This window comes from Lactuca virosa, chromosome 7 (genome assembly GCF_052849685.1).
Source record: "Lactuca virosa cultivar CGN04683 chromosome 7, Lactuca_virosa_CGN04683_v6, whole genome shotgun sequence".
Taxonomy (NCBI): Eukaryota; Viridiplantae; Streptophyta; class Magnoliopsida; order Asterales; family Asteraceae; genus Lactuca; species Lactuca virosa.
The window spans coordinates 153,469,076-153,495,135 of NC_136432.1; the positions used below are offsets into that span (position 1 = coordinate 153,469,076).

General features: G+C 42.1%; 1 pseudogene; it reads left to right on the plus strand.

Annotated features, from left to right (window-relative positions):
• Window positions 1-555: 555 nt before the first annotated feature.
• LOC145127246 (putative membrane protein At3g27390) overlaps window positions 556-26,060 on the plus strand; it is an 89,941-nt pseudogene continuing 64,436 nt past the window's right edge.

Consider the following 26,060-nt stretch of genomic DNA (forward strand, 5'->3'; position numbering starts at 1 on the left):
TTAAAGTTATATTTTTAACAGGCCGGGACAGGAAAAGTCCATTAAAAATTCATAACTTCTTCATCCGACATCCGTTTTCATCTGTCTTTTTACCGTTGCGCTACTATTAACGAGATATTCAATTCTCGTTTAGGTTCCGTCGGCCAAAATCGACCGATCTAAAATTCGAATTTCGGGTTGTGCACTGCTATGCCAAATCTTAGAAAAATCATAACTTCCTCATACGAAGTCAGATTTTGACGTTCTTTTTATGAACACTCTTGGTTTAACGTATATTACAAGTTTCATTTAGATATCTAAGGCTAAAAATTACTTTATCGAAAATTCACTTTTTACCTTACGCGATGTCGTGCCGGTTTCGCCGTAAAACTTCGACGGGCCATAACTTCTTCGTTATAACTCAGATTTTGGCGTTCTTTATATGTACGGAACCCTTGTAACATTACTATAACTTGGTTAAGATTAACCTTTCTAAATAATCTTCCATTAAAAACTTATTTTTAATGCTCATTGTCTCTAAATTGACTTAGCCCGAATTTGCGGGCGTTACATGTCATGACAGGATTCCACTTACCGGGAGACCCCTATTTCCCGAATCAAGGAAACGGGGGATGGATAGAAGAGGAACCAGAAGAAGACCCTGAAGAGGTGTTCGAGGAAGATCCCGAAGAAGATCCCAATGAGGACCCCGAAGAAAACGAAGAGGAAGAGCCCGAAGAAGATGAACTTGAAGAGGAACTGCAGGAAGAAGAAGACGAAGAGGAGTCAGAAGAAGAGTCGGAGGTTATCAACCCTCCTTATGTAGCCAGGGTTCCCGCGAACCGTTTCGGCTACAATGGACCAATACCCCGTTGGGCGGCAGAAATCGAGAGGTGGAGTCGTCATCAGCGACAGCGTTCGCCATTTGGCGAACAACGAGGTTAATATGACCTCAACCATGGAGGACCGGCTGAAAAATCCCTCCCAGTCATGATCCAGCAAATCACGAACCTCGGGGATCAAAATAGAGAAATGGTGAATCGAGTGCGGGAGCTGGGCGCTGCTGCGGAAGCCACCAACGCGCGTACTCGAGATCTGGAAAGAGACTACTATCCCATGGATAGGCTCGTTGAGGACCTTACCGCTGCTCGGGCGGAGGTAAGGGAGTATCAGGAAAGGCACTCGACTCTCGAGGAGAGAGTGACCACAACCGAGCGCCAGTTAGCAGAACTACAGGGAGCCTCGACTTCTTCTCAAGGACCGCAGGGGACTGGTCGCCGTGAGTAGGGTTCATACTACTCGCAAACCTTTATAGAATAGGTTTAGGAGTATGCGTTGGTGCTACTCTTCTCTATGTGTAGGTTAAATCCTGCGATTAAGTGATTACACTAGTCGAAGGATCGTACTGTTATCCAAACTTTTCCTTGCATTGATGTGATGTAGACCTACATCAAGGTCAAATTTTCGAAACACTATGTACTAAATCATATCAATGAAATTGGCATGCATATTATATTTCATTGGGAGTATTACCAATAAATTCATAACAATGTATATCGTTACTTATGGTGAATCTACGATTACTTTGTGTATGTAGTAACGTTGTATGTAATTAAGATTCCATCGATTTAGAAATGGTGGTTCCGCTTTAGGTCCTGTTCCTTGTTTCGTTGTGGGCTTAGGGCAGACCCATTAGATTCAACGATCTATTCAATCTTAGTTATACACAACTAGGATACACCAAGCGATTGTAAAAGGACCTAGTATGGATTAAGACACAAGATTTCACTAAGACATTACTATTAAATTCATAAGTTCAAATCATATGGGCTTCCATTATGAATTGTTTGCAAATACTTTAAAGTCGAGACATAATACAGATAATCTAGTTCAATAACAACCGACTTAGCACTACTATTAAAGGCTTACCATCTTTTCGTCTTTAAAAACTTATGGCAGAATTAAGCCACCGTGGAAAAATCCAAGGCGTTTCAAAAACGCACCGCCACCACCACCTCCACAATTTGACCCCACCATTTTTCAAGCTGCTATGACAGCAGCTGTGGCAGCCGCAATGTCACACATCGATACAAATGGTGCTAGTGGTTCGGGAAATGGTACTATGAACTCTAATCAGGGAGACAGCCAAGGACGCTCAAAGGAATGTTCCTACAAAGATTTTACTAATGGCAAACCCAAATCCTTCAATGGAAGCGAGGGAGTCATCACTCTGATGCAATGGTTCAACAAGACTGAATCAGTCTTCAAGATTTGTGCATACCCTGTAGCTAGCAAAGTCAAATTTACAGCTTGCACTTTCTCCGACCGAGCCCTTACCTGGTGGAACGGTCACGTAAAGTCATTGACTCTCCCAGTGGCGAATGCAATGAACTGGGAGGACTTGAAGACCTTAATGCTATCAGAATATTGCCCAAGGGGCGAGGTTCAGAAATTGGAACAAGAACTCTGGGGCCTCAAGATGCCCGGTTCTGACATCACATCTTACACTGCCAGATTCAGCGATTTGGCCATACTATGTCCCGGGATGGTCACCCCGGAGAGTAAAAAGGTGGAGAAATACATCTGGGGACTAACCCCCCATATTCAAGGGAACGTGTTGGCTTCAAAACTGGCTACCTTTGACAGTGCCAAACATTTGGCACAACAACTCATTGACCATAGGGCCAGCCATGGCACTGTGGCGGCCACCTCCGAGAGATGCATTGCAACAACCGCAACAAGAAAGGGCATACGGTCCGCTCCTACATGGCACCAGCCCAACAAGCCACCCCGGCCGCCAACGCCGGGGAAAGCCGAGCCTTCTACGACTGTGGGGAGACCGAGCACTTCAAAAGAGACTGGCAAAGGCAAGAAACACAAATGTCGGCAGTGTTAGAAGGGTCTTGGCATTAGGGCATGGGGAAGCAATGGAAGATCCCATGGTGGTTACCGGCACATTTCTCCTCAATAACTCATATGCATGCATATTATTCGATAGTGGAGTGGAGAGGAGTTTCGTTGGCCACCGACTCAAATAATTACTAAAACAAAATCCCCAATCACTAAAAGATACATATGTCGTAGAAATGGCAAATGGAAAGGCAGAGAGCACTAACGATATATACACAGGGTGTACCCTCACTCTAGACAACCATTCATTCAAAATCAATCTAATGCCTGTTTCAATAAAAAGCTTCGACATTATCATAGGCATGGATTGGTTAAGTTCTAATCGTGCCGACATTCTGTGTTACGAAAGGGCCGTTCGCCTTAATCTGCCAAGTGGCAAAACCCTCGTCATTTATGGCGACAAACCTAGTACGAACCTACAAATAATCTCTTGCGTCAAAGCCCAAAAGTATCTCCGCAAGGAATACCACGCCTTCTTAGCCCATGTAGTGGATAAGAAGCAAGAGGTGAAAGACATCAAGGACATTCCGAAGGTCTGTAATTTCCCTGACGTATTTCCAGAAGAACTTCCCGGAGTTCCACCCGCACGACAAGTCGAATTCCGAATCGACCTAATCCCCGGGGCTACCCCCGTAGCCAAAGCGCCATACCGCCTAGCACCAACCGAGATGCAAGATCTATCCAGCCAACTAAATGAACTGTTAAGCAAAGGGTTCATCAGACCGAGCTTCTCGCCTTGGGGAGCACTAGTTCTGTTCGTGATAAAGAAGGATGGATCGTTTCACATGTGCATCGACTACCGCGAACTGAATAAGCTTACCATCAAAAACCGATACCCTCTACCCCGAATCGACGACCTTTTCGACCAGCTCCAAGGAGCAACTTACTTCTCAAAAATTGATCTGAGGTCGGGATACCATCAACTACGGGTCCAGGAGGAGGATGTTCCTAAAACGGCTTTCATGACCCGGTACAGTCACTACGAGTTTGTAGTGATGCCCTTCGGATTAACAAACGCACCCGCGGTGTTCATGGACCTAATGAACCGGGTGTACCGGCCTTACTTAGATAAGTTCATGATTGTCTTCATAGACGACATACTGGTTTACTCAAGGAGTAAGGAAGAGCATAGCCAACACCTATGACAAGTATTAGAGACATTAAGGGCGGAGAAATTATATGCAAAATTCTCAAAGTGCGAATTTTGGATCCGAGAAGTGGGCTTCCTCGGACATGTGGTTAGCGAGGAAGGGATACATGTGGATCCTTCCAAAATCAAGGCGATCGAGAACTGGTCAGCACCAAGGACGCCTACAGAAATCCGTCAATTCTTAGGCCTCGCTGGCTACTACCGAAGATTCATCCAAAACTTCTCCAAGATCGCCAAACCACTTACCACCCTGACTCAAAAGGGTGTAACCTTCAACTGGGGAGAGAAGCAAGAAACCACGTTCCAGACGTTAAAGAAAGCCTTGTGCAGCGCTCCGATTTTATCCCTACCGGAAGGAACCGAAGACTTTATGGCCTACTACGACGCGTCGAACCAAGGTCTTGGATGTGTGTTAATGCAACAAGGAAAGGTTATTGCCTACGCCTTAAGGCAACTAAAAATGCACGAGGTCAACTAAGCCACACATGACCTCGAACTGGGAGCAGTAGTATTCTCCCTAAAGATCTCGAGGCACTACCTCTACGGAACGAAATGTACTATCTTCACCGATCATAAAAGCCTTCATCACATCCTCAATAAAAAAGAGCTCAACATGAGGCAGGGACGATCGGTAAAGCTACTGAATGATTACGAATGTGAGATTCGTTATCACCCAGGCAAAGCCAATGTAGTAGCTGACGCCCTAAGCCGAAAGGAATACTCAGGTCGCCGAGTAAAGTCCTTAACCATGACAATCCATTCGCACCTGTCCACACAAATCAAAGAGGCCCAGCTGGAAGCTTTGAAACCAAAGAATGTGACAGGAGAGGCTTTGACAGGAATGGATAAGAACCTAGAAGTCAAGGACGATGGAGTTCGTTATCTCATGAATCGGATCTGGACACCGAAGTTCGGTGGATTCAGGGACGTCATCATGAATGAAGCACACAAAACTCGATACTCCGTACATCCCGGTTCAGAAAATATGTATCTGGACCTTAAGAAGTTTTATTGGTGGCCGAACATGAAAGCCGAAATTGCTACCTTTCTGAGCAAGTGCCTGACTTGCGCCAAGGTCAATGTGGAATACCAAAAGCCCTCGGGTCTGTTGCAACAACCAGAGATACCTGAGTGGAAGTGGGAGCGGATCACAATGGATTTCATAACCAAGTTACCAAAGACAACGGCTGGTCTCGACACCATTTGAGTGATCGTTGACAGGTTGACCAAATCCGCACACTTCCTACCAATAAAGGAAACCGACAAGATGGAAAAACTGACCAGAACATACATTAAGGAAATCATATGATTTCATGGCATACCAATGTCTATTATCTCCGACAGGGATAGTCGATTTACCTCACGGTTCTAGCAATCACTTCAAAAATCTCTGGGAACTAGGTTGGACATGAGTACAGCCTACCACCCACAAATCGACGGGCAGAGTGAGAGAACTATACAAATGATAGAAGACATGTTAAGAGCTTGTGTGATAGATTTTGGTAAAGCTTGGGATACCCATTTACCACTTATCGAATTCTCATACAATAACAGCTATCACACTAGCATCAAGGTTGCTCCATTCGATGCCCTCTACGGCCGCAAGTGCAGATCACCGTTGTGCTGGGCTGAAGTGGGTGACACGTAATTAGCTAAGGGACAAGTCCTTAACAGCACTCTCACTGGCCCAAAAATCATAAGGGAAACGACCGAGAAGATTGTTCAAATCCGAGAACGATTAAAGGCTTCTAGAGACAGACAAAAGAGTTATGCGGATAACAGACGGAAGCCCTTGGAATTCCAGGTCTGAGACCGGGTACTGCTTAAGGTCTCACCCTGGAAGGGATTGATACGTTTTGGAAAACATGGGAAACTAAATCCAAGGTATACCGGGCCGTTCGAGATCCTCGCTAGAATTGGCCCGGTGGCATACAAGCTTCGATTACCGCAAGAACTCAATAATGTTCATCCTACCTTTCATGTGTCCAACTTAAAGAAGTGCTTGTCTAATGAGACTCTCGTCATCCCTCTTGACGAAATTGAAATCAACGAGAGTCTCCACTTCGTAGAAGAACCGGTAGAAATGATGGATCGAGAAATCAAAAGAACAAAACAAAGTCGCATTCCCATTGTGAAGGTCCGATGGAACGCTAAACGAGGACCCGAGTTCACCTGGGAACGCGAATATCAGATGAAACAAAAATACCCACATCTTTTCCCCAACCCTTGAAGTCCTAGTTGAAACTCTAATTTCGGGGACGAAATGTAGGGTTTTGAGCATTCTAACACTCCTATGGTGTACATGCAACCCTATAAACCTTGGATCTATGTTTTCTCTATTATACATGAAAATATTAACTATTCCAAGGTTTCATCCTAACTAGCATATTATGAAGCACCTATACTACAAAGTTCTAGTTAGATGACATACCTTTTGACGTAGCTTGATGTCTTCAAGCTTTAAGAGCTTAGCCCCAATAGTGTGGAAGCCTCAAATGGAATCACAAATCACCAAAACACCTTGGAAGAACTTGAGAGAATATGTATGCACACTAAAATCGGCCCACTCTTATTTTCACACACTTGTCCAATTTTGTGAGCCAAGGACCCCTTTATATATTATGGAGGATTAGGGTTACATCCATGTAAACCCTAATACCCATGACCTTTCATTTACATACGATCCATAGGTTAAAAGCTCCATGGACCATCCATGAAAGCTTAGCCCAACCTAAATGAACTTGGCCCATTCCATATATATATAAGAGTCCATATTTAATTAGTTCTTTTTGATCACTTAATTAATTCTAAATTAATTCTTGATCAATACTAATTAAATAATATGATTCCATATTAATATATTAGAACTTATAATATATTAATATAAATCATAAATATACTATTCTCAAAAGACTATCCATATAAATTGTGCCGATGAAGTGCAACCCAAATGGACCATGCCGGGTCGGGTCAAGTACATGCCAAATATAGTTATGGACTTAGACATTAATCCAACAGTCTCCCACTTGGATAAGTCTAAAACTATTATTGAGTATGACTTCAAAACCTAACTGGCAATCGTAGCTCTTAAAGACGCTGTCGAACTCTGACCTTGTCAATGACTTGTCCATTAGATAAGGGATCATATATTCCTCCATTCTAGATATCATATGGACTGAGACATGGATTATAATCATTCTCTCTGCCCGTTTGTTGTTTCCCGATTTTCGATTTATGATGACTGACTGATTGAACAAATCAAATCAGTCATGGCTTGGCCAAGCACTCACATGTGTCATCGCTAAATCATCGAGGGGCCCACAAATATCGCTTTTATCCCGAAGGTAAAAGGAATAGATAAACTTCGACTCATATGGCTTGTTCTACTACTTGTTGAATCATACACAAAGGCACGTTTTATAACATCGAGTTACCAATGCGTTTTCGTGCAATCAATGTATAACCAACTCATAGTAACAACTCATATCTCTAGTTTTTAAGAATATAAGATATTATCGTCTCATGATCACTCGTGATAAAATCCATGAAGTGATTCAAATGAGCGCGGGTTGAATCCAATACTCAGAACTTATGAGAACTCATGAGTGTTGTAGCATCACTTTGTCCACCAACTTGGACCTCTACAAACCAACCCATGACAGTTTTGATTCATATCTACTTCCAACATATGACCGACTGTGGATGGTTTGAATAACTTAATCATTCAGGAAGAGCGACTTAGTTATTCTGGAAGTCAAAACATGCAAAGTGAAACACAAGAATAAATGAATCAAATATGGTATCAAACCCTATGAATATAAATAAACACTTTTATTTATCACCATACTGATTACTCATTATTCATTGTTTCGGTTTTATCAACTTTATACTTGAATTAAAAACACTAGTTGTCCCATGCTCCAAGCATGTACACTATGTTTTTCTTAAACAATAGCTTTGCCATACACCAAGTATGTACTCTATGTTTGTCTATGATCCTTACTTTGTGAAATAAACCAATTGAACATAATTTCAATGATTCTAATTTCACACTCCCAAATCCTTATCGAAAAATGTGAGAATTTCAAATTCCTATCATTTATCGAAATCTGTTTAGCTTTTAAACTTATATGCACTGACCCTCCTGTAATGAATATGTACAATGTCACAAAGACTTGTCAACAGTCATTATAAGGTATTCCAATGAAGATCAACTCCATGGAAACTAAGTCTTATATTCAAAGTACATTGCTTTGGACATGCTTCTTGCATTAAGTTTTCTAATCTTACACAGATAACTTCCACCTATGGAGACAACTCCATATTCTCATTTTGACTATCACTTCTGAATAAGAGATGCCTCTTTTCAGAATATGTCAATATGGTCCTTCCAAAATTAGCACTATACTTCCAACTGTCCCTGAGCAACCAATCTTTGGTAAACCTCAGATTGTCCTCGACAATTGCTTAATCATTTTAGTCATATCCAATTCTAGACCTTTTCCCTTTTTAATGCCTCTGGGCATTTGGAAAAATTTAGAAATGACAAATATTATAGCACATGCAATCGATCCTGTACCCAAAGCAAATGGTACACGATTCATGATGTCTCACATAAAGACATGATTCTAGACCAGTCTTTTGCTACAATATTTTTATTTGCCATGTTTTCAAAATTTGACTATGAAGAGGGATGCCGTAATCATAATCGAATTTTGAGAACGCAATATATAGAATTTCCTTAAGTTGAACCAATCCAACATGAAATTCATATATATATATTCTTGACTAAAGATGATTAAGGTCTCAATCTAAGCCTTTAGAACTGAAATGAAGTATATCCTCTCCCTTAATTATAGCAAAACAACTTTTTCAATCCCTGCAGCCTCACGAATTGAAACTTTTGTTTTCTATAATTAACATTGCTAACTTGCAACACTAACAATAATTATCATGCTCCCACTAACATGATGATTATTAGCATAACACTTATGCTCCCACTAGCTTTGACATGTACTCAGAAATCAGCTGGACTTATAGAAATCAATACTTTATTGACTTTCTTACCAAAGTTCAGATTTCTGATACGAGATGCTTTGATAAAACTTTATCAAAATCATACACCTTTCCTTAGATAGCATGCATGTGTGTCTAAAGAATTTCAGAACTATGAAAAGGGATGCCGTAATCATAGTCTCAATTGTTTAGACCTTTTGCCATCTGCTTCAAATCTACTTGGTGGAAGTGTTTCCTCACCATCATTTTCATGAATCGGAGAGAAATCTTATGACCCTTAGATTTTATGGTGTATGTGTTCTTATCCATGTGAATCGTCAAAACCATAGTCACAAGACAAGGATAATGACAAATCCAAACTCATATGGACTGAACTTATGCAATCTTAACTTCTTGCCACCTGGCAGTACAGGGCCTGCCATTGCTTCCAAGTTGTTATGCAACCAATTGAGAACTTTCAGAACTCCTATGCACAGAATATGTCAACACGATAGGTTATAAACCTCAATTCGTATGCTAGTGAAGAACCTCAGGTTTTATTCTTGATTAGTTCTTGAAATTCTTTTTAGGATCTTTAAGACTCCCACTATCCTCTTGACATATAAGACTATCTTGCCAAATATTCAAGAGATAGTGTGGATTCTTTATCAAGACAAACACTTCACACAATTGGCCTTAGTTGGTCTTTGTTTTATCCAAAACATCACAACTTACCAATTTCAAATGTACAAGAGTAGGACACTTTTACTCTTACATTTGACAAGTGTTTTAAACCTTTCTTTAAGATATGTCACTCAAGTTACAAGCTTGGAGTATGACTCTAAGAATTGTTTTGGAACGAAGTATGACTCATCTTCCTGATCTAACCATTTCAACAATTCATGACTCCTCTTCTTAGTCATAAGAATGCACTAAGATGACCTTTAGAGGACTAATTGTGATATGATTTCTAAATCATTAAGATGATCACAAACATGATACTAAAGTACTCTCCCATCTTTTCAGATTTGAGAAACTTTTATCTTTCTGCCTAATTTGATTCTTCCCATTCGTTCTGCCATACACTGAGACTTTTCCAATGTTTCAGAATTATACTTAAACTTGTAAGTATAACCATATTTACTAAACTTTAGTAAATCAAATAGTCTTAACGAGCTTTGTGGTGGACATGACTAGTGCACAAGAATGTGTACTCTATCCCTTTAGTCCTTCACTTGACTCACACATCCATGTGAACAAGTAATTAGTCTTGATTTTCCAATGCTTGAAAGTTCTCATTCATCATACTATTCAACTTGCATGATTCCAAGTTTCGGTCCAATTGAAACTTGGGTGATGAGGAACTTTCCTGATTTGGTAAATTTAGACACTACCACAAATGAAAGAATCAAATCCATTTTCCAATATTGCTGTCAGTGGAATCATATAAGCAACAATTTTCCACAAATGTCATTGTAAGGATACTTCAAATAATTAAAATTAAACAATTTTCTTTTATTTTAAAACTTTGCGGAAAAACTTATCCTTACAATCCACATGGAAAATTGTTGTTATCTATTCCTTAGCAATATATCATAACTTCTTAAGCAACTGCTCAAAATTCTGATGCGATCGAAATCCACCTTCGCGATCAGAATCAGCATATACTTCCTTTAAGATTTCTCTCTATTCTTTGATTCTTAAAACATCAACATATGACCCAGTCACATCATGTAATGAGGATCTCAGAATAGAACTTAACAGAGTTAGATAATGAGCTCTACCTGATGTAGAGTCAAACTTATTGACTTTAACATCCTTAGGTAAATTTGGCAGCTTTGCAATCAACGCCCCTTCCTTTGGCAAAATAAACATATGGACCCTTTGGTAATGGGACTATCTTAGACTTAGCCTTTCTCTTTACCATTTGATCAACCGGGTTGACTATGGCCAATCCCTTTCCATTGGGAAGAGAATGCTTTTTCTGGATTTCCAGTGTCACCATTGTCACTGTCCATAAAGTTTTTTGGAAATTGATCTTCTAATCAAATTTGCTTTACTATCGTTCCAAATCATTGCTAATTCAGCAGCACCAAGCAAATAGATATGATCATTAAGGTTCATGTCATAGTCTGTTTCATAGTAGTCCCAAAGGAACTCACTATGTGACTTAGAAAGTGATTGAACATCCAACTTTCTCAAGACTTTGACACCCAAGTCTCCCGGCTTGTCAATATGTGACTTCATCTCTAAGATGTGATCACACATAGACCTTGCTTGCCATTAGGGCTTGAGTGACTTTGAACTTGTAGGTTAGGGAGAATAATTGGAGGAGGTGGAGGAAGAGAAGTATGACTTCCATGAGCCAAACTCGGGAAGTCATATTCATTAGGAAAGCTTGGTTTGGGAAGATCATTGTTGTCTAAACCATACATCAACAATGGGAGAAATTCACGTAAAGTTGATTTAAGTCCTTAATATAACACCCAATATGATATATTAAGGCTAGGACCCAACAAACTATTTTATAACTTGGAAGAGGGATGCCGTAATCCAAGCTATAAAATATTTGAAGGTAGGTGAATGACGATTCACCAATTTCCACCAAGATAAACGAAATGTATTATTAGGTTTTAATTGGTTTTGAAACTCCTAGATTCTTTTGAGATTCATTGAACTTTTCAATGGCATGTTTCAATCTCGAGTGTGCCCTTCAGGTTTTGTGACTGGGATGCCGAGGATCACAAAACAAGGTGTGAAGTAACCATGCAAATATACTTGGTACCCTTAATATTTACCCCTCAATCGATGTGCCGGTTAACCACACACGCTCCAACGATACTATGATAAACATTAAGTTACCCTTTGCCTACCTTGTTAAGTCCAGGTTAGTGTGCCGGTTAACCACACACGCTCCACTAACAGCTTAAACAAAGTGCAAAGTGTAATTTCATGGATTAGCACCTTATTCACATTTTCCTAAGTAACTAAGATTGGGAATTTATAAAAAGTTTAGTTACTTAGTATTTATCATTAATACTTTTAATGAAGGGAGAATTATAGTCCTACCTGTTCGGGTAACGACCCTCCACCAGTCAAGGAAGCGGTGGGTGAGAGTGGACACCCATTAAACTGCCATTTTATAGGCAGTAACCTTATACTCCCCTTATAGACCGTCTTCGTGAATGAGGCCTACTAATGGTAAGACGACTTGCTCTTATACATATAATATATTAAACTTTTAATATTATAATAGTATAAGGGTGTATTTTAGACATTTAAAATACTTGGTGGTTTAATCTATTAATTAAACTATACTCTTAATTTAATTAAATTTAAACCATGTCATTATGGAATTATTATTTCTCTTTTATTTAAACACTTTAATTATCTATTAATAAAGTCCATAAGAGTTAATTGAATTATTCAATAAAAACATCATAATTCCAATTATTAAATTCAAAATTAAAACCATTTAATTAATTGTTTAAGTTATGAACCCAAGAGTTTTAGAATTCAATTCTTTTTTTTTTATCATAAAAAAACTTTTTCCAAATTCCAAAACTTGAGGGCAAGTTTTGTAACTCTTGAAAACTTTTGGATTCCATAACTTATGGAGTTAAATACTTGTTTTATGATGAAACTTTTCATGTTCCATAACTTAAGAACAAGTTATGGAATTCTTTAAAACATTCAGACCAAGTTTTGTAACTCCATAAAAAAACTTTGAATCAATTTTTTTAAAAACCTTTTCATATCCATAACTTATGGAGGTTTCAAAAAACTCTTTAGATCAAACTTTTAAAACTAATAAAATAATCATATCATTTTATCTTTTACTAAATTTGACCTAATTCAACTCATATAGCAAATGATTCAAATTTTACAAATAATTAGTTTTTCACAAAAACAAGTAATTATCTTAAAATTTGACAAACATCATGTTTTTTTTTCTTTTTTTTTTTCCAACTTTGAAAATAAAACATTTGCATCAATATAACAGAAAACAACCCATGGCTCTGATACCACTGTAGGGTTTTGAGCATTCTAACACTCCTATGGTGTACATGCAACCCTATAAACCTTGGATCTATGTTTTCTCTATTATACATGCAAATATTAACGATTCCAAGGTTTCATCCTAACTAGCATATTATAAAGCACCTATACTACAAAGTTCTAGTTAGATGACATACCTTTTGATGTAGCTTGATGTCTTCAAGCTTTAAAAGCTTAGCCCCAATAGTGTGGAAGCCTCAAATGGAATCACAAATCACCAAAACACCTTGGAAGAACTTGAGAGAATATGTATGCACACTAAAATCGGCCCACTCTTATTTTCACACACTTGTCCAATTTTGTGAGCCAAGGACCCCTTTATATATTATGGAGGATTAGGGTTACATCCATGTAAACCCTAATACCCATGACCTTTCATTTACATAGGATCCATGGGTTAAAAGCTCCATGGACCATCCATGAAATCTTAGCCCAACCTAAATGAACTTGGCCCATTCCATATATATAAGAGTCCATATTTAATTAGTTCTTTTTGATAACTTAATTAATTCTAAATTAATTCTTGATCAATACTAATTAAATAATATGATTCCATATTAATATATTAGAACTTATAATATATTAATATAAATCATAAATATACTATTCTCAAAAGACTATCCATATAAATTGTGCAGGTGAAGTGCAACCCAAATGGACCATGCCGGGTCGGGTCAAGTACATACCAAATATAGTTATGGACTTAGACATTAATCCAACACGAAATTCCCTCTAACGGGGGCATGATGTGACAACCGTCAATTTCTGGTCAAGTCAAAGTCAACGCGTCAAACCGGTAAACTCAACTAGTGCTTGTATGATAGGACTTACTCTATGTTTACTAGTTGTACAACTTTCTATCTTAATACAAAGTATCACTCGGAAGTTTCATATGTTCAGAAATTGTAAAACCTAACCAAGGTGAGTGATGTAACGACTCTATAAAGCACTATTATGTACCCTGCGGGGGCGTAAAACACTCATAACAAGGCATAATGGGGTTTGTGAACCTTGCCTTACGGGGCCGAACGCTAACTAAAGCTACAAACAAAGTCTCTCTAAATCTTTCCCACTCTACCTCTATCTCTCCCAAAATCTCTCTCAAAGCTCTTGGTAATAAAAATCACATTTTCCAACGTTTATATGAACATCCTTACCATCCCGAACCTTCCCTTGGTCGAAAACAGCTTAAAACGGAAAAAGGAAGTCAAAAATAGGCCTGAAGGTTCGCAGGTTACTGTTCACCTGCGAACCCTCACAGGCTCTCACAACCACTAAGCCATGTTCGCTTCTTAGCCAATGTTCGTTTCTAACCGGAACTTTCGCATCTGACCCTCTCACAAGCGAAACCAGACACTTTCGCACTAAACCAAGTAGGTTCGCACCCCAACCGGCGAGTTTCGCTTCTACTCGGCCACTTTCGCCTCTGCTCGGTTCCGTTCGCTTCTGATCGACCAGATTCGCATCTAAATGGTGAGGTTCGTTCCTACTCGACAAGGTTCGCGCCTTCTGACATTCGCATGCGAACCGAAGACCTTCGCCTCCTGCCCAACCTTCGCAGCCAAGCCTCCTCTCGCACCGAATCTGCTCACCTGCGAACCCCCTCGGACCGAAACTCCTCCCTGCCACGAACCTTCTCGGCTGCGAGCCCTCCCTTCGCAGATTCACCCTCTCTTCCCGGTTTTCGACCACTTTCTCACTTTAAGCCCATTTTTTATGATTTTAACGTGGTAATTTCACCAAATTCGTATTTTCATCATTTTAAACCCTCCAACTCATATTTTATCCACATCTTGAAGATTTATTATCTATAAATCATATCTTTTGTTCAAGATAACACTTAAAGACTTGTTGACTTTTCCCATAAAATTATGACACCAAGCCATACCCACATCAACTTTATGTCACTATTCACACTCTACCTAGTCAAATCATTGTCCTTTTCAACTTTACCCAACACTTCATCAGATTTTTCTTTGACCAAATCTACTCAAGAGATCTTTATTCTTCACCTATAAAATCTCATTTGCATCCTCCAAAAACAAACTTTTCTCTCTCTCTCTCTCTCTCTCTCTCTCTCTCTCTGTCTCTCTCTCTCTCTCTGGAACTCAAAATCCCCAGGAAGTCTCGAGCTTTTCCCCCATTCTTGGCAAGTTCTTCATTCTACTCCTAAAAACTCTACATTTCTTCATACAAATCATGGATCACTTACCCAATTATAGACATATTTGTTCTTAGGATCTTCAAATCCTCAAGCATCCTTCAAGTGTTCTTGACTTGAAACTCCCTTTCTTCAACCTTCCACCTCAGGGAATCACTCAAGGTGAGTTCATACCCCTATCTTTTCAAGTTTTCTTCAAGTTTTAAGGGGGAGAATACAAGTTACAACATCAAAACATATTCTAACTCAACCAACAGCTTTCAACAGAAAAGTTATGGTCTATTCATGAACTGTTTTGACCATCTTAAACTTAATATTTTTCGAAAATGTTCAATATGCATTTAGTTCAGGTTTATAACTTTCAAATGACTACTTGCACAAGTTCATATGATTTTTCTACAATTTATGGAGAATTTTACAAAACTGCCTATCATTTCAGAAATGATTTCGAACCAGTCTGTGAAGATGGACATTTTCACACTGGTTAGAGACCACTAAAAATCATACTAAAAATTACGAACAAACTAGACACATTTTCTAAACTCCTAGAATTTATGGATTCAATTTTCGACTTACATAGATTTTTCTATGATTTTTCTAAAAACAATGACAGAAAAGTCAAAACTAGTAAAATAGTTTATAAGTTCATTAACACTTTGTAACCTGTTGAGCAAAGTGTATAGCAATAAATAGCTACAATGTTGATTGTATTTCATGTAGTTTACTTCCATGAAACAGAAATAGAAATTCACATAAGTGTCTTTCTCATTTAAACACATATGATAAAACTATAATAGGTATAGTTTATGGTACATTAACACTACGAACATACTAAGGAAGTTTTCACTTACATTACAAAAAGGGTTTATCACTCACACTACACGTAAACTCGTTGAATGAAATTTATGAGACTCTACTTCATTGTGCTCTTAGAGTACTGGTTAAATTCCTGTATTATAACCATAGTCTCTTGTAGGGAGAGCGTGATACTTGTGTATAGATCTATATTGGGACTGACAATCCCGCACCCTAAGCTGCTTGCAACAGTTAGACCATCAAGTCTGGGTGGACAAATGTCAAAACAGTCCGACGCCCGAAGAACGTCGAAACAGTCTTACTATGTCAATTGCACGGTTATAATAACTCACATAGGGAAACAATGACACATATAGTTTACGGGGATTTTTACATACATAAAAGGTTTTATTTATTTAAAACTGCACTTACTATCATAAGTATCGAAAATACTTGTACATTCGGTCTTTAAGTCTTAAGACTACGATTCATTTTATAAGGAAAATATTGGATTTTTCTTGAACAAACACTAATTACAAAGAAAGAATTTGAACTCTATATTCAAATGCTTATGCACTCACCAACTTAATCGTTAACACTCTTTCAAAATTACTTGTATTCTCAGGTAATCAATAAAAACGGGTAACTACCAGCTTTTGAGGATGGAACGCTACGGCGTCAGACAAACCATTTTATCATTACATTGTAATCGATTTTGAAACATGTAACTCATGAAACCATGTAATTTTCTCGATTATATTTATGATGGTTGTATTTACTTTGATCACTATTATACTCGTTGTTATGATACTATACATGAAGTCCTCCACCCCCGAACGTTTTCGCCATCCTTGGTTTGGGGGTGTGACATGATCCAACCAATTGAGTCCATGCGTCGAATTCTGACGTCATCAAATCTAAGGCTAGAAGTGATCACTACATGACCAAGGGTAGCCTTATATCACAAACGACCCTAACGGTCCATCACTTCCTTGATCCCATGACTGCAGTGATGTTCCTACGGTCTTATCACCTACTCAAACATGTCTAATTCATATGAGGAAATCCGTAAACCAATCTGTGGATTTGCCACGCCCTCACTGTTGCACCCGAACTGGTGGGTACCACTCTTCCTTCTGCGATCTAAGAACACTCCCATGCTATCTACCAACCTAGTTAATGCTACGGCTACACCCGCAGACTTACAACACTTTCTCACACTGTCTGGCTACTAGTGAATGCTACGGCTACACCTGCAGATTACAACTTTCTATACTATCTCAATTGCTGATTACTAATACAAACACATCCAAAGTCGAGCATACACACGACCTATCATCCCAAACTGATCTCATGTCCTGACTGGAATCCCCAACCTGATTCCCTAAGCCTTGCTAGCAAACATTCCGAGAATGCGATCCCATTATTGTGTAACACCGTGAATTTCCAAAACAATTTTTTTTTTTCATTTTTAACACATAATTTCATTCATAAGAAATATCAAATCCAATGTAACACATGTCCTCCGAATAAAACAATCCCAAGATCTCAAATACATAAAACTCCATCAATGTGTACAGATCATGCCGACGCCTTCCCGCGATCCTCGTTGGTACCTGAAACAAATATCACATAAACGGTAAGCATAAATGCTTAGTGAGTTCCCCAAAATACCACATACAACACATACGCCACTCAAGGCTACAACTCTACAAGACCTTCCGGTCAATGTGTCTCAGGGGACTTCCGTCCCATAGTCCTGGTAGACCTTCCGATCCCACTTCTTTGACCTTCCGGTCCGTATCATCTTGACCTTCCGGCCCATATACTGTTGACCTTTCGGTCCATATCATAATACTCATAACATAGCACATACATATCATATAACAGCATGCATCACATACTCATCATAGCACATAAGACCTTCCGGTCACACATAATTACCACTCTAGGTAAAGTATAGTGAGAAGACACACCTCGTACGATGTTGGATAACCTCTCGTGCTCGATAACCCGACCTAGCCTCCTCCTATCAACATAATAACATCTCTAATCAATACTTTCTCTTGTCATCATTTGTAAAGAATGGGTAGAAGACCATTCTACCCCTCCCTGACCTCTCTTGAACCAGCTTGACCAAAACCCTAAGGTCAACTGAAGTCAGCTCTAGTCAACGGTCAAACTTTGACCAAACTTGTCGAGTGTACTCGTGTGAATCGGCGAGTCCATGCGTGTCCTCTTAATCCTCATAAATCCTCACTCGACTCGTCGAGTTAACCTTTCACTCGACGGGTTACCACTGGTCACGAATCGCAGGGCAACCCGACTCGACTCGTCGAGTCCCCTTATGGACTCGGCGAGTTTCCTCAATGGCAACACTCAAAAGACCTTCTAAGGTCAGATCTGCTTCTCTAACCTATAGATCTGACCTTCCAATACACAATGATCACGTAAAGGTCCAACCTTTACACTCATGCAACACTCATAGGGCTTCTTTTGGTGAAATAGCTTCTAAAATTGCAACCTAGGTTCATATCTCCAAAGGAATAGCATAAAGCAGGATAGATAGGACTCTCTGGACTTCTTAAGGTCAAGATCTAAGAAGAAAACCACCTTGGGACCTCATATGCTTCGAATTCAAGCTAAAGAAGGCATAAGAAAACCCTAGATTCAAGTAGATCACCATATACACGAGAATGAGCATAGATTTATACCTCTAGCAGCCTCTTCTGACCAAATGGTAGTAAATCTGAGCTCCTCAATCTGCCTAGCTTGCCCTCCTTCCTTCTTTCTTGCAAGGTCACACTAGAAATGATGAAAATGGCTTCTTTTCTCACTCACAATGCTCTCAGGTTCTCTGGTGCTCTAAAGGGTGAAGGGGGCTGCAAATGAGGGCCATAAGATCCCTTAAATAGGGCACATGCTCGAGGATTTAGGGTTTCTGTCCCCAGCGTGGACTCGTCGAGTCAACTTGCCGACTCGTCGAGTCCATTCATTAAATCCAGTCAGCAATCGTGATCCTACTCGACGAGTCTAGGCGTCGACTCGTCGAGTCCCTCTTCTTGACACAAACTAAATAATTAAAATATGATACCTGGAATTCCGGATGTTACAATTCTCCCCCACTAGAATCAGACTTCACCCTCGAAGTCTCGCTCTGCAAACAACTCTGGATGCTGCTCCCGCATCTCCAACTCTGGCTCCCAAGTCAGCTCGGACCCTCTCCGATGTTGCCACTGGACCTGAACCAGGGGCACCTCCTTGTTCCTCAGAACCTTGATCCTCCGATCCAGGATCACGATCGGCCTCTCAACATAATTCAGGCTCGCATCCACCTGAATATCCTCTAGTGGCACTACCGCCGACTCGTCGGCTATACACTTCCTCAACTGAGACACGTGGAAGGTATCATGTATCTGGCTCAACTCCGCAGGTAGCTCTAAACGATACGCTACCCTGCCCACCCTCGCGGTCACCCTGAAAGGACCAATGTACCGGGGCCCCAGCTTTCCCCTCTTCCTGAATCGCATCACTCCTTTCCAAGGAGATACCTTCAGGAGTACGAAGTCACCAACCTGAAACTCGAGCTCGGATCGTCTCCTATCCGCATAACTTTTCTGGTGACTCTGAGCTGTCAGCAATCTTTGTCTAACCTATTGTATCTACTCAGTCGTCTGAAGCACTATCTCAGTGCTACCCATCACTCGCTGCCCTACCTCTCCCCAGCAGATGGGAGTCCGACACCTCCTCCCATACAACAACTCGAAGGGAGGCATACCAATACTCGAATGGTGGTTGTTGTTATAGGAAAACTCAGCCAATGGTAAGTACGTGTCCCAACTTCCTCCGAAGTCCAACACACATGCTCGAAGCATGTCCTCGAGCGTCTGAATCGTCCGCTCACTCTGTCCGTCCGTCTGTGGGTGGTAAGCGGTGCTGAAATGCAACCTCGTACCCAACTCCTCATGGAATTTCTTCCAGAATCTGGAAGTGAAACGTACATCTCGATCTGATACAATCGAGATCGGTACTCCATGCCGCGATACCACCTCTCTCACATACATCTCTGCCAGTCTCTCTGCGGAAGAGCTCTCACTAATAGCAAGGAAGTGAGCTCTCTTCGTCAGCCGGTCAACGACCACCTAGATTGCATCGACACCCCTTGCGGTCTTCGGCAATTTGGTGATGAAATCCATAGAAATATGTTCCCACTTCCACTGGGGAACCTCAAGTGGCTGCAACTTGCCATGCGGACGCTGGTGCTCGGCCTTAACCTTGCAACAGGTCAAGCACCTCTCAACAAACCACGCAACATCCCTCTTCATACAGGGCCATCAATAATCTCTTTTCAGGTCCAAATACATCTTAGTGGCCCCGGGATGGTTCGAGAACCTCGATCTGTACGCCTCCTCCATCAGGATGGTACGTGCCCCGCCCGCAAACGGCACCCAAATCCGACCCTAAAAGGTCATAAGCCCTCGGCTATCGGTAACAAACTCAGATACCTGCCCAATCACCCGCTCTCTCTTGCGGTTCTCCGGTCTCATAGCCTCTGCCTGGGCCTCTCGGATGGTATCCAACACCGGAGTCATCACCGTCATCCTCATATAAATATATAGTATCGGGGCACTCTCTACCCTACGGCTCAGGGCATCGGCTACAACGTTAGCCTTGCCCGGGTGGTACAGGATCTCGCAGTCATAATCCTTTACCACATCCAACCATCTCCTCTGGCGCATGTTCAGGTTGGGCTGATCCATCAAGTACTTTAAACTCTTGTGGTCCGTGTATATGATACACCGAACCCCATACAAATAATGACGCCATATCTTGAGGGCGAACACCACGGCCTCCAACTCCAAATCGTGGGTGGGATACCTCACCTCGTGAGGCCTCAGCTGACTTGATGCGTACGCTATCACGTGCCCTCTCTGCATAAGCACCGCACCCAACCCCGATATCGATGCGTCACAATACACCGCAAAATCCTCCATTCCCTCTGGAAGGGCTAACACCGGGGCTTCACACAGTCTCTGGCGAAGAGTCTCAAACGAGGTCTGCTGCTCTGGACCCCACGTAAAAGCAACGCCCTTCCGGGTCAACCTGGTGAGTGGCACGACAATCTTGGAGAAATCCTTGATAAATCTCCGATAGTAGCCGGCCAACCCCAGAAAACTCCTGATCTCGGTGGGGGATCTCGGCACCTCCCAACTCATCACCGCCTCAATCTTGGCCGGATCGACCAATATCCCATTCTGATTAACGAGATGCCCCAAGAACTGGACCTTTCGTAACCAGAAATCACACTTGGAGAATTTGGTGTAAAGCCTCTCCGATCTCAAAACCCCAAGGATCTCCCTCAAATGCTCCTCATGCTGCTCTCGGGATCTCGAATACACCAGAATATCATCGATGAACACGGTCACCGATTGATCCAACATCGGCCTGCACACCCTGTTCATGAGATCTATGAACTCTGCCAGCGCATTGGTGAGCCCAAAAGGCATCACCACAAACTCGTAATGCCCATAACGAGTTCTGAACGCCGTCTTCTGGATATCCTCATCCCGCACTCTCATCTGATGATATCCAGACCTCAAATCTATCTTGGAGAACCAAGACGCTCCCTGTAACTGATCGAACAAATCATCGATCCTCGGTAAGGGGTAACGGTTCTTGATCGTCAACTTGTTCAACTCCCGGTAATCAATGCACATCCGGTGTGAACCATCATTTTTCTTGACAAAAAGGATCGGCGACTCGGTCGAATAAACCCCTTCCACAGCAGCTCCTGAAGCTGCGAGGATAACTCCTGCATCTCTGGCGGTGCAAGGCGATAAGGCGCCTTGGTGATAGGCGCTGCCCCCGGAACCAAATCGATGCGGAACTCCACCTGCCTCTCGGGAGGCACACTCGGCAACTCCTCGGGAAAAACATCCGGGAACTCACGCACTATCGGAACATCATCAACCGAACTCGGCCTCTCTGCGGCCACTCGCGTATCCATCACATAAGCTACAACCCCGCTGCAGCCCTGCTGTAAACTCTGTCTCGCTCTGGCAGCCGAACAAAATGCTGACCCACATCGGGTACCCTCGCCATATACAGTCAGCACTCCCCCACTAGGGTCTCGTATCATCACCATCTGCCGCTCGCAGTCTATAACCGCCCCAAATCGGCTCAACCAATCCATGCCCACTATAACGCAAATGTCCCCCATCACAATCGGGACCAGATCTATCGGGAACTCAACACCGAAGATCTCGAGTACACATCCTCGAATCATGTCAGTAGCCTACACCGCTCGCTCGGCAGCTATGGAAACTCATAGAGGTCGACTCAATGCCTCTCGTCGAATACCGATGTGCTGACTAAACGCTAACGAAACAAATGACCGACTCGCACCTGAGTCAAATAACACCAAAGCAAGTACAGAACTCACAAGAAAAGTACCTACGCATATCATAATATAAGCAAAATATCTCAACTCAGCATAAATAAATGAAAGAATACATACCAGCCACGACATCGGGCGCTGTGCGGACCTCCTCCGCTGTCAACTGGAAGGCTCTCCCGCGAGCCTTCGGTGCCTCAGCCTTCACTAGCCGACCCTCAGTAGCTTGTGCAGTATCAGGGGCAGATCCCTGCGCTGATCCCTGTAACAGCTGTGGGCACTCGGCCCTCCGGTGACCCGTCTGGTTGTAATGAAAGCAAACCATAAATCCCTTGGGTCAATCCTTGGCTATATGCCCGTCCTTGCCACATTTGTAGCAAGCACCCGCTCTACACACTCCATCATGTCCCTTGCCGCACTTCCCACAAGTGCGGCCCTTCTGGCCTCCAAATCTCGTATCAGCGGGCTTAGCCCGCTTGGCTGTCGGCTGTACCTGTACCGGTCGCCTGTCTCTCCTCTGAGACTCGGCCTCCTCCATGGCCTGAGTCTCTAGCTCAATCTCCCTCTTCCGGGCATTTGCCTGGAGCTCAGCAAATGTCCGGTAAGTCGAGTTCACCACGAACTCCCGAATGTCCCTCCTCAGAATGCTCAAATACCGGCCCATGCGTGCCTGCTCAGAAGACACGTGCTCAGGGCAAAACAACGCCCTCTCGTAGAACATCCATGTAATCACAGTCACGGACTCCGTCCCCTGCTTGAGGGACAAGAACTCTTGTGCCAACCGTTCCCTCTCCACCGGGGGAACATACTCGTCTCTGAACATGGTGGTAAACCTCTCCCAGGTTACCTCTGAGATCTCTGCAAGAGTAAAGTTTGCCGTCACAAACTTCCACCAATCCTTCGCTCCCAAGCGGAGCTGGTTCAGCGCGAACCGTACCCTCAGATGCTCTGAACACGAACAGGTGTAGAAGCATCCCTCAATATCAGAAATCCATCTCATCGCAGCAATCGGGTCATGCGTCCCATCAAACTCTGGTGGCTTCGTGTTGCTGAACTCCCGGAACAGCAACGAGTCACCCCCCTGAGGTCTAGCAGCAGCAACAACTGTCGTAGCTACAGCGGCTGCAGCCTCAGTAACCGCGGCGTACCGCTCATCGAATGTCTCAATCAACATGGTCTTAATAGACCAAAACATCTCCAGTATCTCTGCTCGGATAGCCGCAACTACCTCATCGTGGATCATCTGACGGAGCTCCTCGTCACTCACGCCGTTGGTCTCTGGTTTGTGGTGTGTCCCAACCATGATGTCTCTGAAATATGACATAAAAATATCAGAGACTCGCTCGAGTATACTCGCACTCGATAACTCAACCCTACTTGTTCCCTAGTACCCTAAGGATTCTTACTTGGACTGCACACTGATCCGGTGTTTTCAGTAGTACGGGCCCTATACTACCTTCCACACCGCATCAGCATTCATTCCAAGTCCTCCTCCTAGGAACCCATATCACAAGTACTCTACATCTCGCTAAGCATAGGCTACCCTTCGGTACACTTCTCATAAGCTCCTCACTGCTACCTACTCACTCTCGAAGCATCTCATAGCAGCAGTAATCTCCTAGTCTAAGGCATCACAAATCAGGCCACTCTAGTCCTAATAGGAATACCTAGCCTACTCTAGCATGCATAACATATCATATCATATCTCATAACATATAATGTAAGGGTATTTTGGGAAATCACCGTTCGGGCGCTGGCTGATCGTACACACTGCTTCTTTCCGCTTTCCTCACATTCCTTTACTTTTTAGAAAAATTGTTTCTTTTATGAAAAACTTTCTCAAATCCTCAGTTTGAGTTCAAATACACCCGAAGGTGCATCCGAATCCCTCAAACCAAGGCTCTGATACCAAATTGTAACAACGTGAATTTCCATTTTTTTTTTCATTTTTAACACATAATTTCATTCATAAGAAATATCAAATCCAATGTAACACATGTCCTCCAAATAAAACAATCCTAAGATCTCAAATATATAAAACTCCATCAATATGTACAGATCATGCCGGCGCCTTCCCGCGATCCTCGTTGGTACCTGAAACACATATCACATAAACGGTAAGCATAAATGCTTAGTGAGTTCCCCAAAATACCACATACAACACATACGCCACTCAAGGCTACAACTCTACAAGACCTTCCGGTCAATGTGTCTCAGGGGACTTCTGTCCCATAGTCCTGGTAGACCTTCCGATCCCACTTCTCTGACCTTCTGGTCCGTATCATCTTGACCTTCCGGCCCATATACTGTTGACCTTCCGGTTCATATCATAATACTCATAACATAGCACATACATATCATATAACAGCATGCATCACATACTCATCATAGCACATAAGACCTTCCGTTCACACATAATTACCACTCTAGGTAAAGTATAGTGAGAAGACTCACCTCGTATGATGTCGGATAACCTCTCGTGCTCGATAACCCGACCTAGCCTCCTCCTATCAACATAATAACATCTCTAATCAATACTTTCTCTTGCCCTCATTTCTAAAGAATGGGTAGAAGACCATTCTACCCCTCGCTGACCTCTCTTGAACCAGCTTGACCAAAACCCTAAGGTCAACTGAAGTCAGCTCTAGTCAACGGTCAAACTTTGACCAAACTCGTCGAGTGCACTCGTGTGACTCGGTGAGTCCATGCGTGTCCTCTTAATCCTCATAAATCCTCACTCGACTCGTCGAGTTAACCTTTCACTCGACGGGTTACCACTGGTCACGAATCGCGGGGCAACCCGACTCGACTTGTCGAGTCCCCTTATGGACTCGGCGAGTTTCCTCCATGGCAACACTCAAAAGACCTTCTGAGGTCAGATCTGCTTCTCTAACCTATAGATCTGACCTTCCAATACACAATGATCACGTAAAGGTCCAACCTTTACACTCATGCAACACTCATAGGGCTTCTTTTAGTGAAATAGCTTCTAAAATTGCAACCTAGGTTCATATCTCCAAAGGAATAGCATAAAGCAGGATAGATAGGACTCTCTGGACTTCTTAAGGTCCAGATCTAAGAAGAATTCCACCTTGGGACCTCATATGCTTCGAATTCAAGCTAAAGAAGGCATAAGAAAACCCTAAATTCAAGTAGATCACCATATACACGAGAATGAGCATAGATTTATACCTCTAGCAGCCTCTTCTGACCAAATGGTAGTAAATCTGAGCTCCTCAAACTGCCTAGCTTGCCCTCCTTCCTTATTTCTTGCAAGGTCACACTAGAAATGATGAAAATGGCTTCTTTTCTCACTCACAATGCTCTCAGGTTCTCTGGTGCTCTCAAGGGTGAAGGTGGCTGCAAATGAGGGCCATAAGATCCCTTAAATAGGGCACATGCTCGAGGATTTAGGGTTTCTGTCCCCAGCGCGGACTCGTCGATTCAACTTGCTGACTCGTCGAGTCCATTCATTAAATCCAGTCAGCAATCGTGATCCTACTCGACGAGTCTAGGCGTCGACTCGTCGAGTCCCTCTTCTTGACACAAACTAAATAATTAAAATATGATACCTGGAATTCCGGATGTTACATATTGGCAAGTTTTTTCTAGATTCC